Source organism: Dermacentor variabilis, chromosome 1 (genome assembly GCF_050947875.1).
Source record: "Dermacentor variabilis isolate Ectoservices chromosome 1, ASM5094787v1, whole genome shotgun sequence".
In the NCBI taxonomy this organism is placed as follows: Eukaryota; Metazoa; Arthropoda; class Arachnida; order Ixodida; family Ixodidae; genus Dermacentor; species Dermacentor variabilis.
Genome location: NC_134568.1, coordinates 249,597,080 through 249,610,704, shown reverse-complemented (window position 1 = coordinate 249,610,704; position 13,625 = coordinate 249,597,080). Strand labels below are relative to the sequence as shown.

The 13,625-nt window shown below is 49.3% G+C and overlaps 1 protein-coding gene and 1 non-coding gene across 5 annotated transcripts in view; both read right to left on the bottom strand.

Moving 5' to 3' along the window:
* Sac1 (phosphatidylinositol-3-phosphatase SAC1) overlaps nt 1–13,625 on the bottom strand; it is a 131,531-nt gene that overhangs the window by 64,065 nt on the left and 53,841 nt on the right. The window lies entirely within an intron of this gene.
* Nucleotides 3,911–3,983, bottom strand: TRNAL-CAA (transfer RNA leucine (anticodon CAA)). Its single transcript has one exon. It is a non-coding gene; the product is annotated as a tRNA-Leu (tRNA).

The following is a 13,625-nucleotide window of genomic DNA, read 5'->3' as shown; positions in this document are numbered from 1 at the left end:
CGAATATATCCTGAGACACCAAGACAAAAGCGCCACCTACAAAGTGTCAACCCGACATGAGTATGCATTCAAAATTCATGACCTAAGATGAACGAGAGTGCATGTGCGACCTCAGAAAAACCAGTTCTTTGTCTGTAATTCATGGCTTACTGAGTCAAAATCTGTAATCGCTGCTGCTTCAATAAAGGCACATTCACACCGAAGGCGGAGCGGACAAGCGGATCCGGCCAAGCGGCCGCGGATTTTCCGCTTTGCAGAAAATACTTGGCCGGATCGCACCCGGACCGATTTTTTCCACGCGGATAAGTTGGCCGCTTTGGCCGCAGCCAATCAGAACCCGACACTGCGGAAGCGCTGGTGAATGCATGTAAACGAATGTCTTTCTCTGGGCTTTTCGCTTCTGTTATTCAAAAGCGTCAAAACGGCAAGTTGGGCCAGTTGGTTGGGATTCATAGTAAGGTTTGTTACAGCGCAACACAAGACAAGGACAAATGAAGGTATAAAACGACGACACGGCGCCGTGTCGTCGTTTTATACCTTCTTTTGTCCTTGTCTTGTGTTGCGCTGTAACAAATCTTGAAAATCGACTAGACAAGTGGCGAGTAAAATGCCAACGATCTTGTCTTCTTTGTCTGAGCTCATCATTTTGCAGAAGTAGATAGCGGACGGGAGCGCGCCGAGCCACGACGGAAAAAAATACAGAAAGTGCGCGTACAAACCTAAAGTGCCGCGAGATGACGGCACGTCCCTGAAATTGCTAAAGAAATTGCGAGATGCCCCGCCTTCCCGGCGGCGCGGATAGCCAGACAACGCGGCTGGTCTGAACAGGCGCAGGCGCTCGCCGCCTCGCCGCTTTGAAAATCCGCTTGTCCGCTTAGACGCTCCGCTTTCAGTGTGAATGTGCCTTAAGTCTGGTACATTCATTAGAATGCCTAGCTAAGATAGTGGTTTCTTCAAAAATCGGGACACAGCCACATTGTGCACAATGAACACCTAGAAAGCCTTCCCGCCCTTTGCACACTTCATTGCTGTGTTCTTGCAACCTAATGTTAAGACATCTACCTGTCTGTCTGTGATGTGTGGTGCGTGACATGATGCGGTGGTCGGGACGGACAGGAGCAGACGACAAGGAGTGCGCGCGCCCAGGCAAATTCCGGGCGGGAAGGAGGAAGACGACGATGCCGAAGAGCGTCCGGCACGTGAACGCGCGGCGCAAGAAAAGCAACTAAAAGAAGAAAAGCCAACAAATTAGGAAAGACCACGGGTCGTCAGGCAGCCAATCGGAGAATGCCTAATCGACTAGAGCGGAAGAAAAGGCAAGGCACGCTGGCAGAAGGAGGAGACGCAGGGGAGACGCCGGGAGAGTTCCAGGAAGCGACGCCAGGAGGAGGTCAACCACCGGACCGGGAGTTGAAGACGGGCTGTCGGGTTCCGGACCCGAGCCACCAGGACTTCAGACGACCGGGGCCTCCTGCCAGCCCGTTCCTGTGCGTCGCCCGTCTACCCGAGCGTGCCACCAGCGGCTCAAGGCCGGTGAGCTTCTGCGTCCATGGGCAGGACGAGAACAGTCGGGCTACGGGCCCGAGTTCTACACCAGCTGCCCGGCCAGAACGCCGCCCCCATCTGTCGTGCCGCCTGCTGCCCGAGGCCGGCGTTCGAGCTTCTGTGCCCGTGGGCAGGACGAGAGCAGTCGGGCTACGGGCCCGAGCTCTACACCCAGCTGCCCGGTCAGAACGCCACCGCCGTCTGCTCGTGCCGCCAAGTTGCCTGTTTTACCTCTCCAAGCCAGAGCTGGTGCGCTCCGGTAGCCCAGTCAACCAACTTACACCACGACCTTTGGTGAGACCGGCGCAACTCCTTTCGTCAGCTTGTCGCCGCGTCGAGACTGTTATGTGTCCCTGCTGTCGTGGCAAGCCCGGACTCGCACACTAGTCAGCTTCATACTAGCCCCAAATGTGTGTCTTACTGCCTTGATGTCTATGTTAGTGTTTATTATATTCTTTCTATTTCTTTCCATCATTTATTTTACGCTTCTAGTTTGATTAAAAGTCTTTGTGTGTGTGTTTTTCAGACCAACGGCTTTGTCCTCAATTGGGCTCTCCGAGGCTTTGCCTAAGAGAACCGTTAAAACCTTTGAGTACACGAACCTTGCATTACACTGTCCTATGTAAGACCTACCGCATTTCAGAGATATCTTATACACAACACCTTCTGGACAAGCTGTATACTTTTTTCTATGATTAATGCTGCAAATACTACATTTCTTTGCAGCAGGATTGGTTCTGACACAAAGCTGGGCAAGTTTTTTTGGAGCAGAGAAAACAACGTCGATACCTGCTCTTTGTCCTATTTTTTGAAGTTTGTGGGATATTCCATGAATGTACGGGATAACAGCTGTTTTGTTTCTTCGTTCATGTACCTGAGGCTCAAAGCTGTGAAGATCGGTGCTAAACTTATTACGCAGGTTCCCCGAGACTGAGACAAGAAGGTTGCTCGGGTACCCTGCAGCCCTCAACCGAGCTATCTGCGAACTGAAACTAGGTTCTGTCAAATGATAACATGATTTCGTTAGTGCATTATGCAAGCAAGCCTGAACGATACCTCTCTTAATGAGTTTTGAATGGGCAGATGCATAGGATAACAGAGGCTTGTTAGCCCGCGACTCGTACATCCAGCATACATGTTGCCGGGTAAAAGATAACTTCAAATCTAAAAACCTGAGTGACCCATTCCCCTGAAGCTCATGTGTGAGTGTGAGCAGAGATAAGCATTCTTCTAACAGATCTAACGTTTGACGAACAGAGGTCGCCACACAGCTGTCCTCACAATTAAACAGAACCAAAAAATCATCAACATAACGAAAGGCTTTTTCGATTTTTGTATTGCCCATCCGCGACATGACGTTCCTGTCTAGGTAAGCCAAAAATAAATCGCTCAACAAGGAAGTGATACATGACCCTATACATATCCAGCTTTTTTGAAGGAAAACATTTCTATTCCATTCGGCGAAAGTTGAGGAAACGTAAAGTTGAAGCAATTTGATAAAATCAAACAGACACACAACATTCATTCTGGAACGTAACGTCACCAAGACTACTAATGGCATCTTCGATAACCAGGAGCGCCTGATGCGGAATAGAATAAAACAAGTATTTTATATCTATGGACATAACCTTAAATGGGACGTCAGAATGTTGAGAAAGGTGGTGTATCACGTCGAAAGATCCTTTAATCAGAAACGGATCATTAACATCTAGCTTCTAAGGTGACACTGAAGCCAACAGAAAAAGAATATTGCCACATGCCTTTTTCTGAAATAATGACACGGAAGGGCGTTTCCGGCTTGTGGGTTTTTGTGGAGAAATTATGTTAAATGTACATTCCCGCACCATTCATGGAATATCCCACAAACTTAAAAAAATAGGACAAATAGCAGGTATCGACGTTGTTTTCTCTGCTCCAAAAAAACTTGCCCAGCTTTGTGTCAGAACCAATTCTGCTGCAAAGATACATAGTATTTGCAGCATTAATCATAGAAAAAAGTATACAGTTTGCTCGAAAGGTGTTGTGTATAAGATTCATCGGAAATGCGGTAGGTCTTACATAGGACAGACAGGTAGATGTCTTAACGTTAGGTTGCAAGAACACAGCAATAAAGTGCGCAAAGGGCAGGAAGGCTTTCTAGGTGTTCATTGCGCACAATGCGGCTGCGTCCCGATTTTTTGAAGAAACCACTATCTTAGCTACGAGAAGAAAGGGGGTGAACTGAGGGGCCCGATTTTTATTAGCATATCGTGAGAAGCCAACAAACACTGACACCAAGGACAACATAGGGGAAATTACTTGTGCGTAATAAATGAAATAAAGAAACAATACATTAATGGAAATTAAGGTGGATGAAAAAACAACTTGCTGCAGGTGGGAACCGAACCCACAACCTTCGCATTTTGCGTGCGATGCTCAACCAATTGAGCTACCGCGGCGTCGTTTCCCCATTCACTTTTCTTAGGTATTTATGTGTGCTTGTAGAACCCTGGGAGTGTTAGCCAGCGCCACCACTCACAGACCTTGGTGGCGGACGTGGAACGTCCTTTTTGCCGCAGGCGTCACGAGAACATGATCTTTTTGGGTGAAGGCAACTGGTCAATAAACCCACATATGCTACCTGAAGGCATCAATGTTGCCGGATTCGAGACCCTCGTTATGTAGTAAACGAGAAGAAAGGGGGTTAACCGAGGGGCCCAATTTTTATTAGTCATATCGTGAGAAGCCAATAAACACTGACACCAAGGAAAACATAGGGGAAATTACTTGTGCTTAATAAATGAAATAAAGAAACGATACATTAATGGAAATTCAAGTGGACGAAAAAAACAACTTGCCGCACACATAAATACCCAAGAACAGTGGATGGGGAAACGACGCCATGGTAGCTCAATTGGTAGAGCATCGCACGCGAAATGCGAAGGTTGTGGGTTCGCTGCCCACCTGCGGCAAGTTGTTTTTTTATCTACTTTAATTTCCATTAATGTATCGTTTCTTTATTTTGTGGCGACGAGCGACCACGTAGACCAGTAAAGTCTCGGGCTCTTGCAGGAGAGGAAGAACCGACACTCGATCTCTTAGCGTAGTATTCTTTTTATAATCTCTTTCGTAACGCTAGCCCGTGCCAGCCTCGTGTAGACGCGAGCGTCTACGTCATTTCTCGTGCGACGCCGATGCTGCTGCCGCTACAGAGGGCTCCCCCCCCTAGGGAGGAGGAAAGTTCGACGAACGATGGAAAGTCCACGTGATGTGGCGTGTCTTGGCGTTGGTCTTGGGTGTCACGTGCGCAGGAGGGTTCTCGTCGCATACTGGTGGAGCTGATGGCGCGGGTGCTTCGATGTAGGCGGGTTTGAGACATTCCAGGGCAATTGTGTCTGATCGGCCGTTGACATTCACAACAAACGTCGTCGGACGACGCTCTGGAACACATTATGACCCGGAGTAGTGTGGTTGCAAAGGCTTCCGGACGGCACAGTTACGCACGAAAACGTGGGTAGCAGAGGTGAGTGCGGGAGAAACGTACGGGGACCTTGCTTCTTGTGAACATGTAGGCACGGGTCATATCTGGCTGAAGAAGTCTTGCAATTCGGCAACATATTCGGCAGGTGGTGGCATAGGCGTTTTGGGGGTGGCGACAAAGAAATCGCACGTAAGGCGTAGGTGAGTGCCGTAAACTAGCTGAGCACAGGAGCAACCTAGGTCGCTCTTGAGTGCGGCTCTGATGCCAAGTAAGACGAGGGGCAAATGCAGGACCCACTTCTCCGGCGATTCATGTGCCATAAGGGAGGTCTTGAGATGCCGGTGAAAACGTTCAACTAGTCCGTTGGACTGCGGGTGGTAAGCAGTTGTGCGAAACCGTGTTGTTCCGAGTAGTTTGAGCAGCTCGTTGAAGAGTGCTGAGTCAAACTGTCGACCGCGATCTGTGATTATTGTGGATGGGCAGCTGAACCTTGCGATCCACGTAGACACGAAAGCTGCTGCAACAGTGGGCGCTGAGATATCAGATATAGGTGTAGCTTCTGGCCACTGTGTATAACGGTCGATGCATGTCAGTATGTAGCAGTAACCTTTCGAAGGTGGGAGAGGGCCGACGAGGTCCAGGTGTACGGTGTCAAAACGAGCATCCGGTGGAAGAAAAGACTTGGCAGGTGGAATGGGGTGACGCTGGATCTGCGAACGTTGACACGACAAACAGCAGTGAATCCAATTGCGAACTTACATGTTTAGCCGAGGCCAAACGAAACGACTGGAAAGAAGCTTGGGTGTCGCGCGTATGCCAGGGTGCGACAGGTTGTGCACGGTTTCGAATAGAAGTCTTCGGAGGGATGCCGGAATGTATGGTCTAGGTTTGTCGGTAGAAGTGTCGCAGACGACGGACGTACCATCTGGGGTCTCAACGACGTCTTCCAATTTCAGGGATGTTGACGAATTCCGGAGTGCACGAAGTTCAGTGTCGTCACGCTGTTGACTGGTGAGTAAGTCGGCCTCGACGATAAAAGGTTCCGATGTCAACGTGAAAACGACATTGACACAACTCAGAATGTCGGCTGGAACGTTGTCGGTGCCCTTGATGTGGCTGAACGTTGTTGTAAACTCTGAGATGTAGGAAAGGTGTCGAATCTCACGGGGCGAGTAACAGGACACCGAACGATTCGTTGCGTGCACAAGGGGCTTGTGGTCAGTCAAGACAGTGAACGCACGGCCTTCGAGGAAATGGCGAAAATGCTTGATAGCTAGGTAAACAGCGAGTAATTCACGGCCGAAAACGCTGTAGCGGGACTGCGCAGGCTTCAGTTTCTTGGAGAAAAAAGCGAGTGGATGCCACGCATTGTTGATGAATTGCTGCAGAACGGCACCAACGGTGGTGTTTGAAGCATCGGTCATGATGGCAGTGGGTGCGTCTGGCTTTGGGTGTCTAAGCAGCATGGCGTCGGCAAGGGCAGACTTGACTCTTGTGAAAGCGTCGGTGGCCTCTTCAGTCCACTGAAGCACTTGTTTGCGTTTGTTTACCAGGAGAGCGTATAGCGGAGCCATAAGGCATGTGCACTCGGGAATGAATCGGCAGTAGAAATTGACGAATCCGAGAAATTGGTGAAGCTTGGTGAGTGTGGTCGGTCGGGGAAGATTTTCGATGACGCGAATCTTGGTTGGCAGTGGTCGAATGCCGTTAGCGTCGACAATATGACCGAGGAACTCGAGTTCAGGTTGACCGAATTCACTCTTGGAGGCGTTGACGACAATTCCTTTACTGGAAAGGCGTGAAAACAACAACCGCAAGTGGTGAAGATGTTGTTCTGCCGAAGAGCTTGCGATGAGAAGGTCGTCAATGTATGCAAAAACGAAAGGCAAACCTCAGGCCACGGAATCGACGAAACGCTGAAAGGATTGGCCCGCGTTCCGTAAACCGAAAGGCATGTGGAGAAATTCGAAAAGACCGAAGGGTGTGGTGATGGCGGTCTTGGGAATGCCTTCTTCAACGACCGGTAGCTGATAGTAGGCGTGAACGAAATCGATCTTAGAAAAGATCGTCGCACCATGCAACGCTACCGTGCAGTCCTGAATGTTCGGTAGAGGGTAGCGATCAGGAACTGTGATGTTGTTTAGTGCCCGGTAATCGCCGCATGGGCGCCAGTCTCCAGTCTTCTTAGGCACCATGTGAAGTGGTGATGCCCAGTTACTGGAGGAAGGGCAGATGATGCCAAGTTGCAGCATGTGTTCGAACTCTGCGCGAGCGATCTTGAGTTTCTCTGGGGACAAACGCCGGGGTCGGAAATAGACCGGTGGGCCGGAGGTGACAATGTGATGGCACACGTCATGTTGCACCGGTTGCGTCCAGTCCGGCAGGTGCGTCTAAGTGGGAAACTCGCGTAGGAGCGCGGCGAAAGGTTCGTCCAACATGGCATAAATAGGAGCTATGGGCGATGTGCCTGATGATGGGACGCCGGGAACGGATAGCTGGGTCACGGAGTCGATGAGATGGTGTCGTTGGATGTCCACAAGGAGTCCGTAGTTATGCAAGAAGTCTGCTCCAATGACTGCATGACGGACGTCTGCAACCAGGAAAATCCAGCGGAGCGCTCGTCGAAGGCCAAGGTTTAGCATGATGGAGCGTGACGAGAGAACTGGAATCCTGGTGCCGTTGACGGTTTGCAAAAAACGACACAGGTGTCGCTTTTCGGTCGGAGTGCTGGGCGGAGAGAATGCTGATGTCAGCACCTGTGTTGACTAAGAATCGTTGTCCCGTAACTCTGTCCATTCCGCAGAAAAGGCGACTTGTGTGTTGGGCCAGACCACTCGTTGCCGTTAGAGGTCGGCCGGCCTGTTTCCCTGCCAAGCGCAGGGATGCCGACAGTGACGAGCGTCGTTTCCAAAACGGCGGTGGTAGTAGCAAACGTCAGGCGTTGTAGTTGAAGTTTCATTGCGAGTGCCCGTGCGTCTGTTGGAACTACGGCTGCGTGGGCGACGAGATGTGCGGCGATGTTCTGCTCCACAGATGATGCGTTCCAGGCGCTCACACAAGGAGTCGAGCGGAGAATGCACTGCAGAAGAGCAGGGAAGAGTTTGCAGAGCGGTTGTATTGTCACCCGGAGACGGTGACGTGGCTGCGATGGTTGGGGTGGCTACTTCCATGACTTTGTCGGCCAAAGCGGCAAGTCCGGCAAGGTCCATGGTAGAGCCTGTCGCCAGAACTATCTGCACGTTAGCCAGGAGTCGTTACAAAAACAATTCGCGCAACAGCGTGTCATCGATGGATCTCGCGTTGTTTCCGAGCAGCTGACTCATTCAGCGAAGAAGTTGACTAGGGCGTCGGTCGCCGAGTTCTTCAGCGGACAGAAGCTGCTGGATGCGAGAACGTTGTGAAGCTGCTGTGCGCTGTAGCAGTGCTGCCTTGAGATCGTCATAGGCGGCCGCAGACAATGGGGAGTTCAACAAATCTGTTACCTCGTCAATGGCGGCGGGCGAGAGCGCTGCGACGGCGTAATGGAACTTCGAGGCTTCAGAGCGGATACCAGCGACTTGAAATTGCGCTTCGGCCTGAAGAAACCACACCGAAGGATGCTGGTCCCAGTACTGTGGGAGGCGGACAGCGATGGCGGAACAGGAGGGCTCACCGCGTTCTTCGGAAAGGTTCTGGCCTTGAGCTCTCGTAGCGTTGGTCTGGTCCATGGTCGTCTCTACCAAAGGAGCGTATGGCAGTATCACGTCCGGGTCACCAAACTGTGGCGACGAGCGACCACGTAGACTGGTAAAGTCTCAGGCTCTTGCAGGAGAGGAAGAACAGACACTCGATCTCTTAGCGTAGCATTCTTTTTATAATGTCTTTCGGAACGCTAGCCTGTGCCGAAGCGTGCTAGCCGCTCGAGCCTTGTGTAGACGCGAGCGTCTACGTCATTTCTCGTGCGACGCCGATGCTACTGCCGTTACAATTTCATTTATTAAGCACAAGTAATTTCCCCTATATTGTCCTTGTTGTCAGTGTTTGTTGGCTTCTCACGATATCACTATCTTAGCTAGGCATTCTAATGAATGTACCAGACTTATTGAAGCAGCAGCGATTGCCGATGGTGACTCAGTAAGCCATGAATTGGACTAACAGAGAAAGAACTGGTTTTTCTGAGGTCGCACATGCGCTCTTGTTCATATTAGGTCATGAATTTTGAATGCATACTCATGTCGGGTTGACACTTTGTAGGTGGCGATTTTGTCTTGGTGTCTCAGGATATATTCGTTTGTTTCTGAAAATAAAAATCAGTTGGAAGTCAGCACTTGTCTTCGTCGTCCTTTCTGTCCCTCGTCTATGTATGCGCTGTACGTGACGATTGTTGGCGGAGGCTGCTCACATTCTTGTGTTTTGTGCGCGTTCTTGTGTTTCGTGTGCATTATTGTTTTGCGTGCGTCTCACGACACGTGTGACTGGATCGTGGTGGGCTGACACGGAAGCAATGGCCGCAGCAAGCACAAGCAGCGTCAAGAAGCGCAAGAACCTGAACTTTGCGACAAAGCTGAAAGCCACTCAGCGTGTTGAGGCGGGCGAGAAAAGTGCGATGGTGGCAGACGACTTCGGGATTCCTCGGAGCACTTGTAAAAAAACAAGGTGGACATAAAGTCGAAAGCAGCGGAGCAACGAACGTCGGGAGCTTGTCGTGTGCGCGGTCCTGCCCACGAGAAAGTTGAAAAGCCTGTCTATGCGTGGTTTTTAGAGGTCCGGGCTAAGAACATTCCGGTGGATGGCCCAATGCTAATGGCTAAGGCCAAATGGTTTGCCGCTGCTCTCGGTGATAACTTCGCCGACAACACAGGGTGGCTGCAGAGGTTTAAGAACCGCCATAAGATAGTTGGCAAAACCATTTCTGGGGAAAGCGGAGTCGTCATCAGCCAGGATATCCAGCAGTGAATTTCGAAGGAATGGCCGGAAATTTGCGCGAAGTTTTCACCCGCGGAAATATTCAATGCCGGCGAGACCGGGTTGTTTTCACAGATGCTGCCCAGCAAGACGCTCGACGTCCGAGGCAGCAGGTGTCACGGGGGTAAGATGAGCAAAGTTCGCGTGAGCGTTCTGCTTGGAGCTAATATGAATGGCTCTCAAAAGCTCCAGCCCTTTGTGATCGGCAAAGCAAGGGCACCACGCTGCTTCAAAAACTGTAAGCAGCTCCCCGTCCGCTATGCCTTCAATAAGAAGGCGTGGATGATGCGTCAGCTGTTTACAGAATGGCTGCAAGCGTGGGACGCCGAACTGGGCAAGTCGGGGCGTCACGCTTGCCTTCTCGTCGATAATTGCTCGGCCCATCACACCACCTGTGAGCTCGAAAACATCGCGCTCAAGTTTCTGCCGACGAACACAACAGCGAAGTTGCAGCTGCTCGACCAGGGCATCATTAAGTCGTTCAAGGTCGGTTACAGGAGGCGACTCATTGATAGGCTTTTGGCGAACCTCCGCATGGGCACCGAGCTTAAGGTTGACCTGCTGGGGGCCATTCAAATGATGACGGGCGCCTGGAGAGACATGAAGCAGGATACCGTGGCCAACTGCTTCCGGAAGGCAGGCCTCGTGACGGCCCAACTTCCCGAAACCTGCGAAGACGGCGACAACGACGAGTCCATGGACAACGCGTTTCGAGAGTTGTCGTCCCTTTTCCTGGCTGCCGTTCCAGCCGAAGTGTCTGCTGACGATTTTGTGAACGTTGACAGCAATGTTCGGGCTGTTTCGAGCCTCGCCGACGAAGATATTGTAGCTGCAGTCACAGGGACCCAGGCCGACAGCTCGAGTGGTGACGAAGATCGTCCGGACGAGGCGGCGGCTACACGCTCATACTCCACCGCTGAAGTGGCGGCAGCGTTCACCTTGATTCGCCGTTGTGGCGGCGACATGGAAGGAACCGGGCTTTCACACCTGAACAGCCTTGATAGGATCGAGGTTGGCGTCTTTAATTTCATTTGCAAGGCGAAGAAGCAGACCAACATAAGCGATTTTTTTTTCACGCAAATAAAGCATTACGTTGCGTTGTGTGTGCGGAAATAGTTGTCATTCTTGAATGCGCCGATCGGTAGGTCATCGTCTGCCAAAGTTAAATCTCAGGGCCTGTATTTCTTTATATCGAATTTTTAATATATCGAATTAATTCGCTATCCCCTTCGAGTTCGATATATCTGTGTTCGACTGTACTTGGATAGTCATTGTAGGTGAGTTCTGCACAAATTTTACAGCGAAATTGTTAGCCTCTCATTAGTCGGCATTTTTTGTCCACCTTCATAGGCAAAAATATGGGCCGATCCCGGAGGTAGTGCAATGCCATGCCGACCCACGGCGGAGGTGAAGCAGGCTTCAAACACTCGGCAAAGTGAAGCAAAAAGGGCACGCATTCTTTGGAATCGCGTATACAACATACAGAACAGCATTCATTTCAATCATTTCAATAAAGAACAAGCATCCGAACCACATAATTGATGATAAAGTGCTTTTGATAATGCAAAGCATGTAGCGCTCCCTGCATACGTTTTCCAGTAAAGATTACTGTCGTGTAAGCTGCCATGGCAACGGCAGCTTGTGACATGGGGAGTGACATCACTAGCCTTTCGTAAGTAAAGGAACCAGCCTAGCAAATGAGGTCATTGTTGATGCAGCACCACTATGGATAAGTAACACATAGGAGCAGCATAAATACAAGGAGCAGTAAAGGGAAAAAGAAATGGCAATACAACCAGTGGTAGCGTGTTGTCAAAATTAACATTAGTCTCATTACTACCATTACTCTAAAGCAATGAAGCATTGCATACCCCCCTCAGTAGTTGTAGTGGTGGTTTTCAACAGCTTCACTGGGCATCCTCTTTCGCAGGGCTGGGATGGCAAGCCATTTTTTTAAATGTGAGATTTAACAGAAGCACAAAAAAGAAACAGAAGCACAGCCAAAAATAACATTTCACTGACGAGTACTTAGACTAAAAATGTGAAATACATAAAATATTTATCTTGCCACTAGTTTTCATATTTTCCAATTAAGATCACATGAAAAAAAGAAAGCTTACGTATGCACTTTTGTGAGAACAACTCAACTAGTGTGTGTGCTATGCAGGAAAGCTGGTTGTTAAGCACAGGCATAGATCATTGAATCATGCAGAAAGCGTTTGCCATGATTTCTTGTAGCAAGCTTCCTGTTATTTTTTGCATTCTTTTAGGGTTCTCAAGCAATAACTGTCATGGCAGGAAACACCCACTATCTTCCTCATGCTCAATTAGCGTGCGCAACCAGCTTCTCTACCAAAATAACTGGCCTACCCATACACCTAAAACTAGCACTGGAGCTTCTGTGTGCTATATACTGTATACATAACAAATAACAAGGACAACAGCATAGACCGTTAAGGCAGTAACAGATCAAATTGATTTCATGAACATGGCAGTGCTGCAAGTCGTGGAGAAGCCACAAAGTAAAAGAATCCACCCCACCCCCCCATCATGTGTTCCTCTCAGATTTTCCGGTCCCTTCTTCACATGGACCATGAACATGACGTCACCAAAGCTGTCAATTGGTCCATTTACGAAGGATGTCAGTTCTGATTCATCTCCCAGCCTGCCTTGACACTGCAGTCACACGCCTCTTTGTCATTTTGTTTGCCTGTCATGTGCAACCAAATGACTTTACCTTGTGTAGCAAGTTTTGCATTGCTTGTGCGGCAGCAACCATGTGCAGCCAAAATACATTGAGCACTAAGCAGAAGTTGATTGTCTTTTCAAGCAAAAAGAACACTAACTTTCCATTCATTACTGATGTGGTGCCCATGAGCCTCCTGGAGAAGTATGCAGCAAGCTGGAGAGTGTGGCCATACAGAGGGTTGCAAACATTAGAGAGAAATGTCTCTCACCTACACGCTCAGCATGGTTTAGGTGCTCTTTAATGGTTAAAAAGGCTGTTCATTGCAAAAAATGTTCAATATTCGATTCACTTGTAGCACTATTCAACTCACACTTAGTTCAGTCTCAAAATTGACTATGCCACACCCCCAATGAAGTAAAGCAGTACAACTATCACAGGAGAAAATCACGCAAACCAAGAGACTTTGCTAAGTCTTCACCACTTTTGTCATTTAAATGACACACAGCCAAGTCCCCTAATGTGCACATTCCGTGTTTGATTTGAAAAGTGCAAGAGGCACACGAGGCCAACTTAGATTATGCCTTCTGTAGACTTTTTTTACTCCGAGACTCTTCAATGCACCAAAGATTGACAAAGCTGATAAAAAATATAAAAATGTGATCTTCAATTCACAGAGGGCATGTGATTGCCTGCAGTGAAATTCTGATGCAAATGTTTGACAGCATCTTGAAAAACTATCAATCATTTGCCATGGCACGGTATGGAAAGAGCTAGAACTGAAGATGCACGATACACAGTCAGTGCCTGGAAGACAAATGATGGTGACAACTGCAATGTTCCCTGTCCTAAACACTCAGTCGGTATAGCATAGGGCAGATCACTGTGAGAGACAAGTGTGCCTCTTCCGTGATGCTAAATGTCAAACTGTTTCAATAATTCATGCTCACGTGGAGAGAGAAGTAATTAATCTGCGGGCCTAAGTCATTC